Source organism: Tachypleus tridentatus, chromosome 2 (assembly GCF_004210375.1).
Source record: "Tachypleus tridentatus isolate NWPU-2018 chromosome 2, ASM421037v1, whole genome shotgun sequence".
Taxonomy (NCBI): Eukaryota; Metazoa; Arthropoda; class Merostomata; order Xiphosura; family Limulidae; genus Tachypleus; species Tachypleus tridentatus.
In genome coordinates this window covers 51,813,550-51,830,795 of record NC_134826.1, presented here as the reverse complement: position 1 = coordinate 51,830,795, position 17,246 = coordinate 51,813,550, and the positions used below count along the sequence as shown (strand labels likewise).

The 17,246-nt window shown below is 37.1% G+C and overlaps 1 pseudogene across 1 annotated transcript in view; it reads left to right on the top strand.

Annotated features, from left to right (window-relative positions):
* LOC143243802 (arrestin homolog) overlaps positions 1 to 17,246 on the top strand; it is a 43,253-nt pseudogene that overhangs the window by 10,901 nt on the left and 15,106 nt on the right. The window lies entirely within an intron of this gene.

Sequence of the window (17,246 nt, the reverse complement as noted above, 5' to 3'; positions counted from 1 at the left end):
ACTCCCAAAATAGCAGGGTTTACATTGTAAACTAGATATCCTTGGAATATTTGTGTGTGTGTGTGTCCATGTTATAATTTTCTCTCAGAAGTTTATTTCTCTCAGAAATTCCTGTGCTAAGTATGGGAGTTCAGAGCCTCAGAGATCCATCCGGTCAAGCTCTACAAGTATACTCAAGGCCCTGGCATGGCCAGGTGATTAGGGCTCTTGACTCGTCATCTGAGGGTCACGGGTTCAAATCACCGTCGCACCAAACATGCTCGCCATTTCAGTCGTGGGGGCGTTATAATTTGATGGTCAATCCCACGATACGTTGGTAAAAGAGTAGCCCAAGAGTTGGCGATTGGTGGTGATGACTAGCTGCATTACCCCAAGTCTTACACTTCCAAATTAGGGACGGCTAGCGTAGATAGCCCTCGTCTAGCTTTGCGCAAAATTCAAAACAAACAAATTACTTCTACAGCTGCTTCAATAGGGGCTCGTACCTGGAAATCAAACCTAGTTAGTAGGCGACACCCTTTCAGAAGCACATGTCACGGTTGTTCCTGCTAGCTTATTGGTGGGGGGGAGTGTTAACACGATGGGGATAGACATAAAAACCTAATTCTACACATTCAGACTGCTTGGATGACCTCTCAGTTGCATTTTAGCTTCTTTTAGTAGTATAAACACACCATATACATAAGGACGTCTTCTCTACCTCTAAATCCACTTGGTGAGTCTATTCTCGATAATTAAAAAAATGGTGGACGAGTTTGTGAACAAACACATAATAAAATAATATAGAAAAATAATATAATTTATTAAATATTTATAAATGGTGGTTGGAAGGGCGATTTTAAAACAAATAAAACCTAAGACGTCTGAGAAAATGGGTTGTTAATTTTGAAATGTGTGAATCATTGATAACACAGCACAACAAAGGTTTTGCTTCCTTGAATACTGTTGGATGTTCCTTGTAGATCTTTGGCTGCTGATCACGAAAATCACATCCATATTTCCCCATCACGTGCCGTTTCATCGAAATCTTTAATTTTGTCATGTTATTCTTATATTTGTGTCCAAAAATTTTCGTTTCTGTAAGAAACCTATGAACAATGTTTTGTGCAGTCTGGGCATGTCCAGGCATGAAATCAGGCTAGGTTGGAAGCTTTTCTGTAGAAGTATGCAGCCCGGGCATGCCTGGGCAGGCCGGAGCCAGCTTGACACTGTCTCAGCAGGCTATAAAACTGGCTTGCATACACAGATGCTGCTCATTCGATTAATATAGACCTTATAGTGTGTACGTATTGTTTCAGAATATAGCATTGTCTCAGTAGCACTGTAAAAAATAAGTTAGATGTTACAGACGTTTTATAGGACGATTGGTGTCGGTCAATATGTCTCGTAAATGTCGTAACAGCCGCGATACATTCTGCTATATTTATGGCGAGTATACGCTTGTTCACCAGAGACGCTCAATGACTGCTTTTGTGAAGAAAGCATATCATCTGTACTTCGGCTGTAAAATTGGTGATCGAGACCAGGAATGGGCACCTCACATTTGTTGTGCGACATGTGCTGTCTGTCTGAGAGCTTGGCTCAGAGGCACTCCAAAGACAATGCCGTTTCCTGTCCCGATGATATGGCGAGAACAGAAAGACCATGTGACGGACTGTTACTTCTGTTTGACTAATGTGTCTGGTTTCTCTACCAAAAACAAGAAGTCAATTGAATACCCTAATCTGCCTTCAGCAATGAGACCCGTGCTACATGACGACAGTCTTCCAATTCCGAATCTCCCAGAGGAATAGACCTTAGATGAACCAGATGAAGAAACTGTAATGCAAGGAACTGGCAGTGACATTGATCTGGATTTTCAACCGTGCTTCTCAGGCAATTCATATTTCATAACACAGTCAGAATTAAACGATCTGGTCAGAGATTTGGGTCTGTCTAAAGCAAAAGCCAAATTGCTGGGTTCGAGACTGCAGGAATGGTGTTTGCTGTCACCAGGTACGAAAATTTCTGTTTTTTCGAAGCCGCCAAAATGATATAACCAAATTCTTTGCACAAGTTGACAGTCTCTGTTTCTGTGTTGACATCGAAGGATTGTTCTCTGCTTTGGATTGCGATCATGACCTGCAAGAGTGGTGTTGTCTTTATTGATTCATCAATGTTAAGCCTCAAAGCTGTTATGTTACACAATGACAACGTTCACCCTTCAATACCTGTTGGCTATGCAGCACACATGAAAGAAACCTACGAGAACATGTTGCTGAAGCACATCCAGTACGGCAAGTACAACTGGAATATCTGTGGAGATCTGAAACTCGTTGCTCTGTTACTGGGACTGCAGCTCGGCTATACAAAGTATTATTGTTTCATCTGTGAATGGGACAGTCGTGCCAAAGAGTCACATTATTCTAGACAGAGCTGGTCACTCCGTAAAAAATTAGTTCCAGGACAGAAAAATGTGGCGCATGAACCACTTGTCGATCCGGCAAAGATTTTTTTGCCTTCTCTTCACATAAAATTGGGATTTATGAATAATTTCGTGAATGCAATGAACAAAGAAGGCGAAGGTTTTCGTTATTTAAGACAGATGTTCCCAAGAATAACTGAGGCTAAGATCAAAGAGGGTATTTTTGTTGGCCCTCAGATGAGACATGTTATGAGAGACAAGCGGTTCGAAGATCTGTTAGTTGGGCCGGAAAAGATTGCCTGGAAAGCCTTCAAAGACGTTGTTGACAATTAATTTTCTTGGCAATTACAGAGCCCCACATTACATTCAGCTGGTAGGCAAACTTCTCAAAGCATACAAAACAATGAGGTGCAACATGTCACATGGCCCGGCATGGCCGAGCGCGTAAGGCGTGCGACTCGTAATCCGAGGGTCGCGGGTTCGCGCCCGCGTCGCGCTAAACATGCTCGCCCTCCCAGCCGTGGGGGTGTATAATGTGACGGTCAATCCCACTATTCGTTGGTAAAAGAGTAGCCCAAGAGTTGGCGGTGGGTGGTGATGACTAGCTGCCTTCCCTCTAGTCTTACACTGCTAAATTAGGGACGGCTAGCACAGATAGCCCTCGGAGTAGCTTTGTGCGAAATTCCAAAAAAACAAACAAACAAAACAAAGCAACATGTCACTCAAGATTCATTTCCTCCTCTCACACTTGGACTTTTTCCCCGCAAATCTCAGCGCTGTCAGTGAAGAACACGGTGAAAGGTTTCATCAGGACATTGCTACAATGGAAAAACGATATCAGGGCAACTGGAATACGTCAATGCTTGCTGACTACTGTTGGACACTGCAACATGATGCACCGGACATTGAATACAAACAAAAATCAGGAGCAATACACTTTTAATTACGTTGAACTTAATAGCGCATTAGAAACATAAACGCAATTAAATACGTTGTTGCCGGTAAACAGTTAACTGTCTATTTCGTACGTGTAGTTCGTACTACACCAAGCAAAACCAAAACTATATTTGTGCGCATGCCCACCAGGTACCTGTCACAATCAGCAAAAACTTTTCAGAAAGCAGAACTTTTCAAAAATTTGTTGTACAGTGTAATAAATGTAACTATTTAGACACGAGCGAATGAAGAAAAGGCTACCTTTGGAAGGTCTTACGCTGAGGGATGGAAATATTTGAATTATGATGTTAACGGCAACATGCGAATTATTAAGGAAATATTCGAATGTGCGAAGACGAAAAGGCAATTGTTGGGCATAAATAGGTTTTGGTTTGTTTTTTTGTTTATTTTGAATTTCGCGCAAAGCTACAAGAAGGCTATCTGCGCTAGCCGTCCTTAATTTTGCAGTGTAAGACTAGAAGAAAGGCAGCTAGTCATCACCACCCACCGCCAACTCTTGGGCTACTCTTTTTACCATAGAATAGTAGGATTGACCGTCACATTATAACCCACGACTGAAAAGGCGAGCATGTTTGGTGTGACGGGAATTCTAACCCTCGACCCTTAGATTACGAGTCGAGGCCGTGCCGGGCCTCTTTAGACAGTTAATAAGAGAATCTTTATTTTAGGGACAAATGAAGTGAGATGTAGTAATAATAAACTTAAATTTGAGAAATCGTTCATTGATTTGTAATAACAAGACGACGTAAATATTCATCAAGAAGCGCCATCTACTATGTTAACTTAATTTTACAATTATGATTGGAAGTGATAAGAATTGAAATCTAAGGTATAGAAAATTACAGCCAAAATTCTACCTGATATAAATTCGATACTTTTTACAGTGTATATATATTTTTTATCAAACGTATGAGAAACTAAGCCACCAAATTTCTTGCTAATTCAATAATTTGCATGGTTCTAATTTATAACCCTTATTTTTATAAGGATAACTATCAAATTTCACTGTCCTGACAAACAAAATTAATCCAATAGTTGACACCTGGTGCTGTTGAGTAGCCATTTTTCTTACCACCACTTTCTTCCCACGTGACACAGCGTAATATCTGCGTACTTAAACGCTAGAAATCGAGCTGAGCACAGATAGCCCATTGTGTAGCTTTGTACTTGAGAGTTCAAACAAAGACACAAACTCGTTAGGTTGTGTACAGGAAGTAGTTTCTATAACTTTGTAAATGTTAAAATCGATTCTATCTTATCGATTATGTAACAATCGTTAACAGTACTGAATAAACTGTTAACCCTTATTACATTTCGTGATGTTTAGTGACTTACTGAAACGTAACGAAAAATTAAGTGAACAAAATAATGAAAATTAAAAAACTAGTTAGTTTTATATTCATTTTTTTTTCTATTTTCATTATTACTTCATTTCTTTACGTGTTTCCATCATTTGTCTCAACGGTAAAAATGTTCGGGTTGTGTCTTTCCACACTAGCTATTATAATTGATTTTTGATTACACGTGCTGCTCCTGGTGACTCAGAAATTATTTACAGTGCTTTTATTCTGAAACTCGGAGTTCGATACTCACTGAAAAGTTTTTCGTTTAGCAACAATAAAAATATTGATAATGTATTTGGCTTAACATGGCCAGGTGGTTAAGGCACTCGACTCGTTAATCTGAGGGTCGCGGTTTCGAATCCCCATCATGCCAAACATGCTCGCCTTTTCAGCCGTGGGTGTGTTATGATGTGATGGTCAATCCTACTATTCGTTGGTAAAAGAGTAGCCCAAATGTTCCTGGTGGGTGGTGATGGCTAGCTGCTTTCCCTCTAGTCTTACACTGCTAAATTAGAGACGGCTAGTGCAGATAGTCCTCGTGTAGCTTTGCGAGAAATTCAGAACAAGGCCAACCATTTTTTCTTCTCTCTCAAAATGAATAAAAATACATATAGTACTAAATAATAATGATATATAAACGCCAGGTGGCGGCGTCGTATCTCGACAAATAGGGTTTATAATCGTTTGTGTTTAACTTCTGTGAAACAAACTGCATGTGGTACACGTTTAGTGTTAAGTGCATAATAATATAAATCCATATCCATCACTTTTTTTCTGTTAACGGCGTTCTTGAAATAGATTTTAACGTAACTCACGTAACTTCTTCGTTTTCTGCCTTGGAAAGATTTCTACTTTAATAGAATTTGTGATTTAATGAAGAAGATCAAAAAGGGACGAAGGCGTAATGAGGAAAGACGCGAATCGTTACTAAAGTAATAAAGGAAGTAATGATATAAATGTGCCATTACTACATAACCCCGAAATATTTGTAATGCAATTTCTGATCTACAACAGCTAATGAAAACCATTTTTACTCGGGAAAAACATCCGGATATCGCTTGGAATCTCATCTTTCCTGAAAGGTTTGTCGTAGACCGCAAATTCAAAGATTCGTGACTATCGTCCGTTGCCATAAAAATGCTTTTATTCATTGGTGTGCTAAAGGAATGGGCGTTAAGTCCCAGTGTTCGACAAGACAAGCCAAAAGTTGGTGGCGGATGTTGTCCGCTAACTGCCTTCCCTCTCTTCTTCAAAAGCTGTGTTATAAATCTTTGCTCAAATTTCCTTCAAGGGCTTCTCTGATAACCAAGAAGATAAAGAGTGGAAGTCTAAGATGGTTAAACTGTTACGTCATGATACAGTCTTGTCTGGTAAAGTCGTTGTTATATTCCACATCTGTCAGATAAACGACTATAACTTCCGAATGCCGTGTCTGAATCACTTTTCTACATAGTAGTAGATGCCTTTCTTTATATAACAACGGATTTGGAAACACCTTTGTTTTATTTGTCTTTGTCACGTTTACATAGACAGATATTCATATGCATACATATATATAGTCTTCGGGCACTGGGTGTAAACTGTATCATGAGTTTTCAAGGTATTACGTCATACTTCACACAAGTTGTGTTAAACAATCACTGGGATCTGGTTCTAATAATATAGGACTGTCTCTGAGATCTGGTTTTGCTAACATAGATCAATCTCTAAGATCTGGTTGTACTAATATAAAATAAATTATTTCTAAGATCTGGTTGTACTAATATAAAATAAATTATTTCTAAGATCTGGTTGTAATAATATAGGACTATCTCTGTGACCTGTTAGGGCATGGCTGTGATATTCTAGTAGACGACGAGGTTTTATTTTGTTTTTACGAATGTTTTTGTACTAATTTTTACGGAAAGACAAATCTCTCAGTGCTGTCAAGGGACACTATAGGATCCACTAAGTTAGAAATAGTAAATATTTGTCACTAACTGTAAATCTTTCATTTCTTATGTCCGTAAATTTGTAGGAGATAACGACCTGGAAACCTGAAATTTTACACCTATATTAAATGGACCCAGAGGTGTGCACCTGTGTATCATTACTTATTTACAATTGTGCGCGTATGCGCGAACGTATCTTTTTTGTGACGCAAGCCAGCAAAAACAATCACACAGAAAAAAATATGTGACTACTGTAATGATGGAGTATTTATCTATTATGGGATGTTATAGAATGATTTTAAAACTATTAGGGCATGGTTTTATAGTGGTTTTTAACTATTAAAACTATTAGGACATGGTTTTATAGTGGTTTTTAACTATTAAAACTATTAGGGCATGGTTTTATAGTGGTTTTAACTATTAAAACTATTAGGGTATGGTTTTATAGTGGTTTTTAACTATTAAAACTATTAGGGCATGGTTTTATAGTGGTTTTAATATTAAAGTATGTTATGTAGTATTTTTGAACCATTATGAGATATAGTAGAGCGTTTTTCAAATATTATGGAATGTTATAGTGGTTTTAAACTGTTATGTAATTGTATAGAATGGATTTTAACTGTTGTGGGATGTTGTGATGTAGTTTTAGCTATTACGGAACTAGTATATAGTCCGTCCACAAAGGACAGGGTAAGTACAACCTCCTCCACTCTGTAATGTACCCTAACCTCACATTTCATAGTTAACTAAAATAAATAAATTCTGCGAAATCAAGATTGACAAATAAAGAGATATAAAAGTGCAGTCGAGGTAGTCAAACCTCGGAATGTTCTTTTTAATGAGGAAAGCTAGGGGAAAAAACACATTAAAGACGTGATTCCTCATATAACAACTTGTAATATAAAGAAAACCAAGTGCGTTTTGGTAGTAATGGCTTTTATGTCATGTTGCTTTGCAATAAAACTATACAGATTTTACTTTTATGCTAAAATGGATTCATAATATACACACTATCAAACCAGTAACTTGAGGAAAGCCCAGTAGTCTCGCTAGTTTTAAGTATAGTAAAGTACATACACACATATACTTGCATAGGTGAGTTAATAAATACATGGGTACGTGTGTGTGTGTAATATGTGGGTGTGTGTACGTGTGTAAGTATGTAATATGTGGGTGTGTGTAGGCGTGTAAGTATGTAATATGTCCGTGTGTGCAGGTGCGCGTAAGTATGTAATACGTCCGTGTGCGTACGTGTAGGTGCGTGTAGGCGTGTAAGTATGTAATATGTGTCCCAGTGTGTAGGTGTGTAAGTACGTAATACGTCCGTGTGTGTAATATGTGGGTGCGTGTGTAGGCGTGTAAGTATGTATGCAATACGTGGGTGTGTGTAGGCGTAAGCATGTAATATGTCCGTGTGCAGGTGCGTAATACGCAATATGTCCCAGGCGTATGTAATGTAATCACGGGGTGCGCGCAGGTAACAGTAAGTATACTAATATGTCTGTGCGTGCGTAATGTGTAAGTATGTAATATGTCTGTGTGTGCAAATACGTGGGTGTGTGTAGGCGCAAGCATATGTAATACGTCCCAGTGCGTAATATGTGGGTGTGTAGGTGTGTAAGCATGCAATATGTCTGTCCAGTGCGTAATATGTGGGTGTGTGTAGGTGTGTAAGTATGTAATATGTCTGTGTGTGTAATATGTGGGTGTGTATAGGTGTGTAAGTATGTAATATGTCTGTGTGTGTAATATGTGGGTGTGTGTAGGTGTGTAAGTATGTAATATGTCTGTGTGTGTGTAATAGGATGTGTAAGTGTGTGTGTGTATGGGTGTGTAAGTGTTTAGTATGTGAGTGCATGCGTAATATAATTTATAAGACGCGGTTTTAATGCGCATGGCTGGTTTTTAATAAATGCATGTACAGTCAGTATGGCCAGTTCCACAATATAATTCTTTAGATATGGGTATTCAACAAATGCAGCAAAACACACCCGAAACTTCTATTACCAAATATAATTATAATACATGCCCTGTTTCATAATAAATTAGCACCAGTGACGATATATATCACTAAAATCTTCCATGTGTTCTGTTTCATAATAAATTAGCACCAGTGACGATATATATCACTAAAATCTTCCATGTGTTCTGTTTCATAATAAATTAGTACCAGTAACGATATATATCCACTAAAATCTTCCATGTGTTCTGTATCATAATAAATTAGTACCAGTGACGATATATATCCATTAAAATCTTCCATGTGTTCTGTATCACAACAGATTTATACCAGGCGACGATAAATGTTCATTCAACATGTTTATAATTAACAAATCACAATAAAATTATCTAAAGAAATTTTGGGACCATTGTTGTCAACCGCGTGGCTTGTATTCCTCACAGTTCTATTAGGCCCTACGAGAAGCTTACAAGGCTTTTTGGTTATTTGTTTTTCATCGATTGAAGCGAACGGACACAGCTTGCTTTACAGCAGCTTGTCACGCAACAGCGCTTTCCTACGTTAAGTAACTGTCCAGTTTTGTTTCCTATCTCACTTTATATGGAACAGCAGAGCACTAAATGTGTGTATGTATGTGCAAGTTAAGTATAACGATAATGCTAGCATTACGGTTCAAGACCTACCTGTTTCAGCTCTGCCAATGATGTTGTGTGTGAAGTAATACATTCACCGTTTCCAGTACTACGAAATGTCGTAAAAAAAAAAGACCATTCGTTTATCACTTGGTGTTTTAGTTTTTCTCTCTGTTTGAGGAAATTAAAGTCGGAAAATAATGATATGGTTTCTTCTCAAGCACGTGCACTGACATTTCATTCTATATATAGAACATAGACACAGGTATATCTGTCTCGGTATGATCAGGGCCAGGCGTGGATTAGTGTGAATGAACTGTGAACTCGAGGATTCATAATTCTCGTCCCGTTACGAAGAAACCGCACTCCATGTTTGGGGTCCAGATGGCTAGGGCAATCGATTCGCAATATGAGGGTCTTGAGTTCGAATCCCCATCACTCCAAGCATGCTCATCCTTTCAGCTGTGGGAGCATTATAATGTGACGGTCAATTCTAACTATTCGTTGATGAAAGAGTAGCCCAAGAATTGGCGGTGGGTGGTGATGGATAACTCATTTCCCTATTTTACATCGCTAAATTACGGACAGTTATTGAGGATAGTCCTCGTGTAGTTTTGCGCGAAATTCAAAAATAGATGTTATGAAATTAATTTATGCTTGAATTCTTAACTTCAGGGTATTATGGGACGTAAATTAGTCAGTAGACCCATTATGGTGACTCAACCTTGCTTTGTATTTGTGTTGTTTTTTTTACCTTTACATTCAAGTTTTCTATTTGTGAGAGATTAATTTTGAATTACGTTTTTAAAACTTGAGGGTTTTTTTTTATTCTAAAGTGATACCCCGGTTGTAGACCAGCTAGATTGTTATGAGGATATGGGTGTGCTATATATATATATAAATATAAGAAAGTTTCTCTACTTGATCAAGTAAGAGTTGTCCAAGAGTTGACGAGTGAGTGTTATCAACTTCGTACCCAGTCTACTAATTCAGATAGCCATTGAATAGTTTTACTACAAAATTCTGAACAAAAAACACAAACATCTGATATGGTGAAACACTGGTCTTGGTATAACTCACTGATTAATGTTTATTACTTAACACAGGATCTCTTCCTAAATCACAGGCGAAGTATTGTTTTTTTGGGAGGCAAACCAAGAAACAACAAACTTTCCAAGTGATGTATTCTCTGTTTATAACCCTTGAAGTTTACGTGTCTAAACAACCAATAATGATAGTAATGAGTCCTATATGGGAGTTACGACCAGCCAAAGGATATAAGAGTGACTGCTCTACCTCACCGTCAGCAGTCACACACACACGCACACAAATTGTTTGATTTTCAAATCAAATTATTCAATTTTTCTCCGTTCTCTGTTTGTGTTTGAAGACCTTATGTTTGATCTTCTAATCTGACTTAAGCTACCTTATGTTCGATCTTCTATTCTGACTCAAGCTACCTTACGTTTGATCTTCTAATCTGACTCAAGCTACCTTACGTTTGATCTTCTAATATGACTCAAGCTACCTTACGTTTGATCTTCTAATATGACTCAAGCTACCTGATGTTTGATTTTCTAATATGACTCAAGCTACCTTAAGTTTGATCTTCTAATCTGACTCAAGCTACCTGATGTTTGATTTTCTAATCTGGCTCAAGCTACCTTATGGTTGACCTTCTAATTTGACTCAAGCTACCTTATGATTGATCTTCTAATTTGACTCAAGCTACCTTACGTTTGATTTTCTAATCTGGCTCAAGCTACCTTATGATTGATCTTCTAATTTGACTCAAGCTACCTGATGTTTGATTTTCTAATCTGGCTCAAGCTACCTGATGTTTGATTTTCTAATCTGGCTCAAGCTACCTTATGATTGATCTTCTAATTTGACTCAAGCTACCTGATGTTTGATTTTCTAATCTGACTCAAGCTACCTGATGTTTGATTTTCTAATCTGGCTCAAGCTACCTTATGATTGATCTTCTAATTTGACTCAAGCTACCTTACGTTTGATTTTCTAATTTGACTCAAGCTACCTTACGTTTGATTTTCTAATCTGACTCAAGCTACCTTATGGTTGATCTTCTAATTTGACTCAAGCTACCTTATGTTTGATTTTCTAATCTGGCTCAAGCTACCTTATGGTTGATTTTCTAATTTGACTCAAGCTACCTTATGTTTGATTTTCTAATCTGGCTCAAGTTACCTTATGTTTGATTTTCTAATCTGACTCAAGCTACCTTATGTTTGATCTTCTAATCTGGCTCAAGCTACCTTATGTTTGATCTTCTAATCTGACTCAAGCTACCTTACGTTTGATTTTCTAATCTGGCTCAAGCTACCTTATGGTTGATTTTCTAATTTGACTCAAGCTACCTTATGTTTGATCTTCTAATCTGGCTCAAGTTACCTTATGTTTGATTTTCTAATCTGACTCAAGCTATCTTATGGTTGATCTTCTAATCTGGCTCAAGCTACCTTATATTTGATCTTCTAATCTGACTCAAGCTACCTTACGTTTGATTTTCTAATCTGACTCAAGCTACCTGATGTTTGATTTTCTAATCTGGCTCAAGCTACCTTATGGTTGACCTTCTAATTTGACTCAAGCTACCTTATGATTGATCTTCTAATTTGACTCAAGCTACCTTACGTTTGATTTTCTAATCTGGCTCAAGCTACCTTGTGATTGATCTTCTAATTTGACTCAAGCTACCTGATGTTTGATTTTCTAATCTGGCTCAAGTTACCTTATGTTTGATTTTCTAATCTGACTCAAGCTACCTTATGTTTGATCTTCTAATCTGGCTCAAGCTACCTTATGTTTAATCTTCTAATCTGACTCAAGCTACCTTACGTTTGATTTTCTAATCTGGCTCAAGCTACCTTATGGTTGATTTTCTAATTTGACTCAAGCTACCTTATGTTTGATCTTCTAATCTGGCTCAAGTTACCTTATGTTTGACCTTCTAATTTGACTCAAGCTACCTTATGATTGATCTTCTAATTTGACTCAAGCTACCTTACGTTTGATTTTCTAATCTGGCTCAAGCTACCTTGTGATTGATCTTCTAATTTGACTCAAGCTACCTGATGTTTGATTTTCTAATCTGGCTCAAGCTACCTGATGTTTGATTTTCTAATCTGGCTCAAGCTACCTTATGATTGATGTTCTAATTTGACTCAAGCTACCTGATGTTTGATTTTCTAATCTGACTCAAGCTACCTGATGTTTGATTTTCTAATCTGACTCAAGCTACCTTATGTTTGATCTTCTAATCTGACTCAAGGCTTCTGCTACAAGCACTACCGTCCTTGTCGGCACCAAAACTATTTTTGAGTGCCGCCATGATATCTTAGGTTTGATCAGTGAATTTGTTTCAAGAACAGCTGTTAAAAAACATTTATCGCGATTCTATCTACAGCGACAGTACAGGTTTCAACTGAAACCTTTCACATGCATGTAATCGAGGGAATAATGTTTACTAAGTTTCAAAGTCGCAAAGTTTCAATCACGGTCAACTAGAAGAGTAACAGAGTTTTATTTGCGGTCAGCTAGAGAGTAACAACGTTTCAGTCACGGTCAGCTGGAAGAGTAATAAAGTTTTAGTCACAATTAGCGAGAAGAGTAACAAAGTTTTAGTCACGGTCAGCTAGAAGAGTAACAAAGTTTGAGTCACGGTCAGCTAGAAGAGTAACAAAGTTTTAGTCACGGTCAGCTAGAAGAGTAGCAAAGTTTGAGTCACGGTCAGCTAGAAGAGTAATAAAGTTTGAGTCACGGTCAGCTAAAAGAGTAGCAAAGTTTGAGTCACGGTCAGCTAGAAGAGTAGCAAAGTTTGAGTCACGGTCAGCTAGAAGAGTAACAAAGTTTTAGTCACGGTCAGCTAGAAGAGTAGCGATGTTTCAGTCACGGTCAGCTAGAAGAGTAACAAAGTTTGAGTCACGGTCAGCTAGAAGAGTAACAAAGTTTTAGTCACGGTCAGCTAGAAGAGTAGCGATGTTTCAGTCACGGTCAGCTAGAAGAGTAACAAAGTTTGAGTCACGGTCAGCTAGAAGAGTAACAAAGTTTTAGTCACGGTCAGCTAGAAGAGTAGCGATGTTTCAGTCACGGTCAGCTAGAAGAGTAACAAAGTTTGAGTCACGGTCAGCTAGAAGAGTAACAAAGTTTTAGTCACGGTCAGCTAGAAGAGTAGCGATGTTTCAGTCACGGTCAGCTAGAAGAGTAACAAAGTTTTAGTCACGGTCAGCTAGAAGAGTAGCGATGTTTCAGTCACGGTCAGCTAGAAGAGTAACAAAGTTTTATTCACGGTCAGCTAGAAGAGTAACAAAGTTTTAGTCACTGTCGGCTATCTATTGAAGATCATCTATTCGTCTTAAAAACAGATGTAATCACGAACAAAGGTGGAGGATCACGAAGAGGTCCGATCCGTTGGTGACGCAACAAGAAGTATTGTCATCAACTGTGGGGTTTCGGATGACGATGTGGCCATTCAAAACTAGCTCAATAATCATCCGATTTGGAAACTGTAAATTGTAACCGTTATATCTCATTGTATGCTACATCCTGTGTAGGTTTTCCAAAATCAGATTATTCGCAGTATTAATGTTCGATCCCTGCTAGCCTCTGATTGATGGGGAGATCCTTTGTTAAAGTTTTTCTGCTCTCAGTTGGTTTCTCGTTACTTCCTCAAGTGGATCTTGACACAATGCACGGAAATCATTTCTATGTTTTGGATCTCGAGTTCGAATCTCGTCATCGAACATGCCTGCCATTTCAGCCGTGAAGACGTTATAATGTAACACTCACTCAACATTTTCGTTGTTAAAAAAGTAGCACAAAAGTTGATGGTAAATAATCTTGCCTAACCGCCTTCCTTTTGGTTTATAGTATCTAAATTAGAAAAACAGGTAGCTTTCGATTAGCTTTGTGGAAATTCAACAAAAAATAAACGTCGCGAAATTCTACAACAGAAAAACATCGTGGAATTCTACAATCAAGAAACGGTTCGAAATATGAAACTGGTCCTGCATGACCAGGTGATTAAGACATTCGACTCTTAATCTGAGGATCGTGGGTTCGAATCACCGTCACACCAAATATGCATGCCTTTTCAACTGTGGAGGCGTTGCGTTATAAAGTTACGGTCAATACCACTATTCGTTGGTAAAAAAGTAGCTCAAACGTTGGCGGTGAGTGGTGATGACTACTTGCTTTCCCTCTAGTCTTACACTGCTAAATTAGGGATGGTTAGCACAGATAGCCCTCGTGTAGCTTTGCGAAAAATTAAAAAACAAACAAACGTACAGAAACCGATACGTGGTCTTTTTAGCCGCGGCATAGCGGCTGACAGAACGGCTCTGAGTTTTTCAAGTACAGCCTCTCAGATCATTGCTCCGTTATCTCTTGACTGATTTCAGATATGATTACAAGTTTGGACTCACGAGTTCAAAACCTTTCGGTTGATTTATTTGACCACGTTGAAGGTCAAATAAATTTTAATACTTATCAGGTTCTCTACCAGTCTACCCTCAAATTCAAATTCTTTTTGGCAGAATTACAATAATCGGGCATGTCCTCTATCCATGCTTGATATTGCTGGCGCACAAAAGTATAAGAGGAAAAGAAGAAGAAAGGTCTCAAACATTAATTTTCTCCAATTCTTCCTGAAAGAATGCCAAATGTCACGGTTATTAAGTGTTCTCTCTTGTTTATTTGTTTCTTGTTAGACAGGTGCAGTTGATGAAAGATCTCAACCTACCATGTCTTGGAGTCCTTATTGACCGGCCATCTTGAATATATCTGATAGATACAGTTATCTTTTCAGCTCGTTTTCCCTTTCCTCATCAGATGCAAAGATCTACAAATTGCAATATAAGGGTTTAGAAGTTAAGTTCAGTCCTCTGATACTTACATGTTCCTTCGAGATACACATCAGTAAAAGTACTGTTTAGTGTATTTAAAAGCATGTTTTACATTATATTAACATCCAGCTTATAAATACACTGAATTAAGAAGGTTTTAATTAAGATTTCAATACAACTATACACACTTTTTCGAAGTGGCTAAGAAAAGAAAAACGTTCACAACTTAAATCAGCGTTAAATATCAACTTTTCACAAATGGTCGAACATCTGAGCTCGAGACCAAAACGTTTCAGTTTAGAGATCGAAACGTCGTCTTCTGTTCTTTCAACAGACACTTGCAGTTCACGAAAATTTTAGAAAACTGAACTGAAAACGTTCATTGTTTGCATGAATTAATTAGTTTCTGCTTCGTTAACGTGAAATCACGAAGAAGATTACACGTCTGATCCTTTCTTAACGTCATTTGATCGTCAGCACAAAATAACTTACCGTTACACTAATTTAACTTTGAATTAATTCCACATATCTTACTTGTTTAAAAATATTGGTTGTTACACATGGAACACATTCTTACTAAGAGATGGTACGTGCTTTTTTTTCTAAAGAAATGGACCTATATTTTCTTATTACGTTAACCTTTATAATGGACTCTTTTAAATAATACACACGAAATCCTTTTTCAGGTTTAAAGTTCATAAAACACCAACTACAAACAACAGAAATGTTTTACTGATACGTTTGTAATTTTGTATACCTCAAACTGAGACATATTTTTGTAAGAAAAATTTTGTTACCTATTAAGTACTTTAAGAAGTTGCATTATCTCTAGATGGAATTAATCATTTTTTATTGTAAAGAGAAAAAATAAAGCGACGCCATCTTCTTTATATCCTGAACTAAACAATTTTTCTATATTCTCAGTATTACTCATATCTTAACAAACGGTGTTTTCGTTGGGTAGCGTTTAAAAATAAATCACCGTTGGCAAAATCTGACTTTCATAACGGATGCATTAACTACGTCACGTGAATGTTATTTATATCAATAGTCCTAATCAATATAATGTTAGCTGAGCTAAAGTGATTATTGTAATAAGAAAAGTCGTTTTAAATTACTGTACGTTTATATAAGTGTCCATGAAGTGTTCAAGATAAAATAAATATACATAAAAAGTCGTTTTAAATTACTGTACGTTTTTATAAGTGTCCATGAAGTGTTCAAGATAAAATAAATATACAACAAAAGTCGTTTTAAATTACTATACGTTTTTATAAGTGTCCATGAAGTGTTCAAGAGGAAATAAATGTCTAAGAAAAGTCACTTAAACTACTGTACGTTTTTTTTATAAGTGTTAATTAAGCGTCCAAGGAAAAATAACAAATATATGATTTATTGAATCCTAAAATGCTCCAACCGAATGGTTAACATTCCGGGCTGTGAATTAAAGAATCGTGATTCGCATCCCGTTATTGTAAAATTGTGCTCGGCGCTTTGAGGCTGTGTGTGTAATAGGAGTGACAGTAAAATCCGCATATTGAATTATTGTAGCTCAAGAATGGAGGTTCCTTTCCTCATGTCTCTTCATTCCTAAGTTAAGAATGTTATCAGATATAAACTCGTAAGCATGACGTTAAATAAACAAAAGTAAGTACCACAGTAGTTTTGTTTTTAACTTATCTGTTTTTTTATAAAGTTAAATACCGTTGAAAAAATCATTCGACAAACATGCCTCAAGAATTGACAGCAGATATTTTGGTTACATTTCTTTCTTCTAGCCTTATTCATTCATAATTAGGAACAACTACCGTAGATAGATAGATATATCTGTGTACCTTACCAACAAAAATAAGTAACCACACTGAATAATGCTCCCCTGAGTATTTATAGAAAAATATTACCCCCTTACAAAAAATGATAAGACAAGCTGTAAGTGAATAAAAGTGTTTTTATAATAATTTATACTTGTCATATTTTGTACTATAATCTTGTAGTTTTTTTATTATATTATACTTTGAATGAAGTAAGTTCAAACAATATCAGCCGTGACCTAAAAATCGTTTTATTATCCTGTCTGGTACAGTAAGTCTGAAAAACTAAGTCATCTTTTGCTTATATAAAACACACAGGAGATCCAAGGAGTTTAGAAAAATGT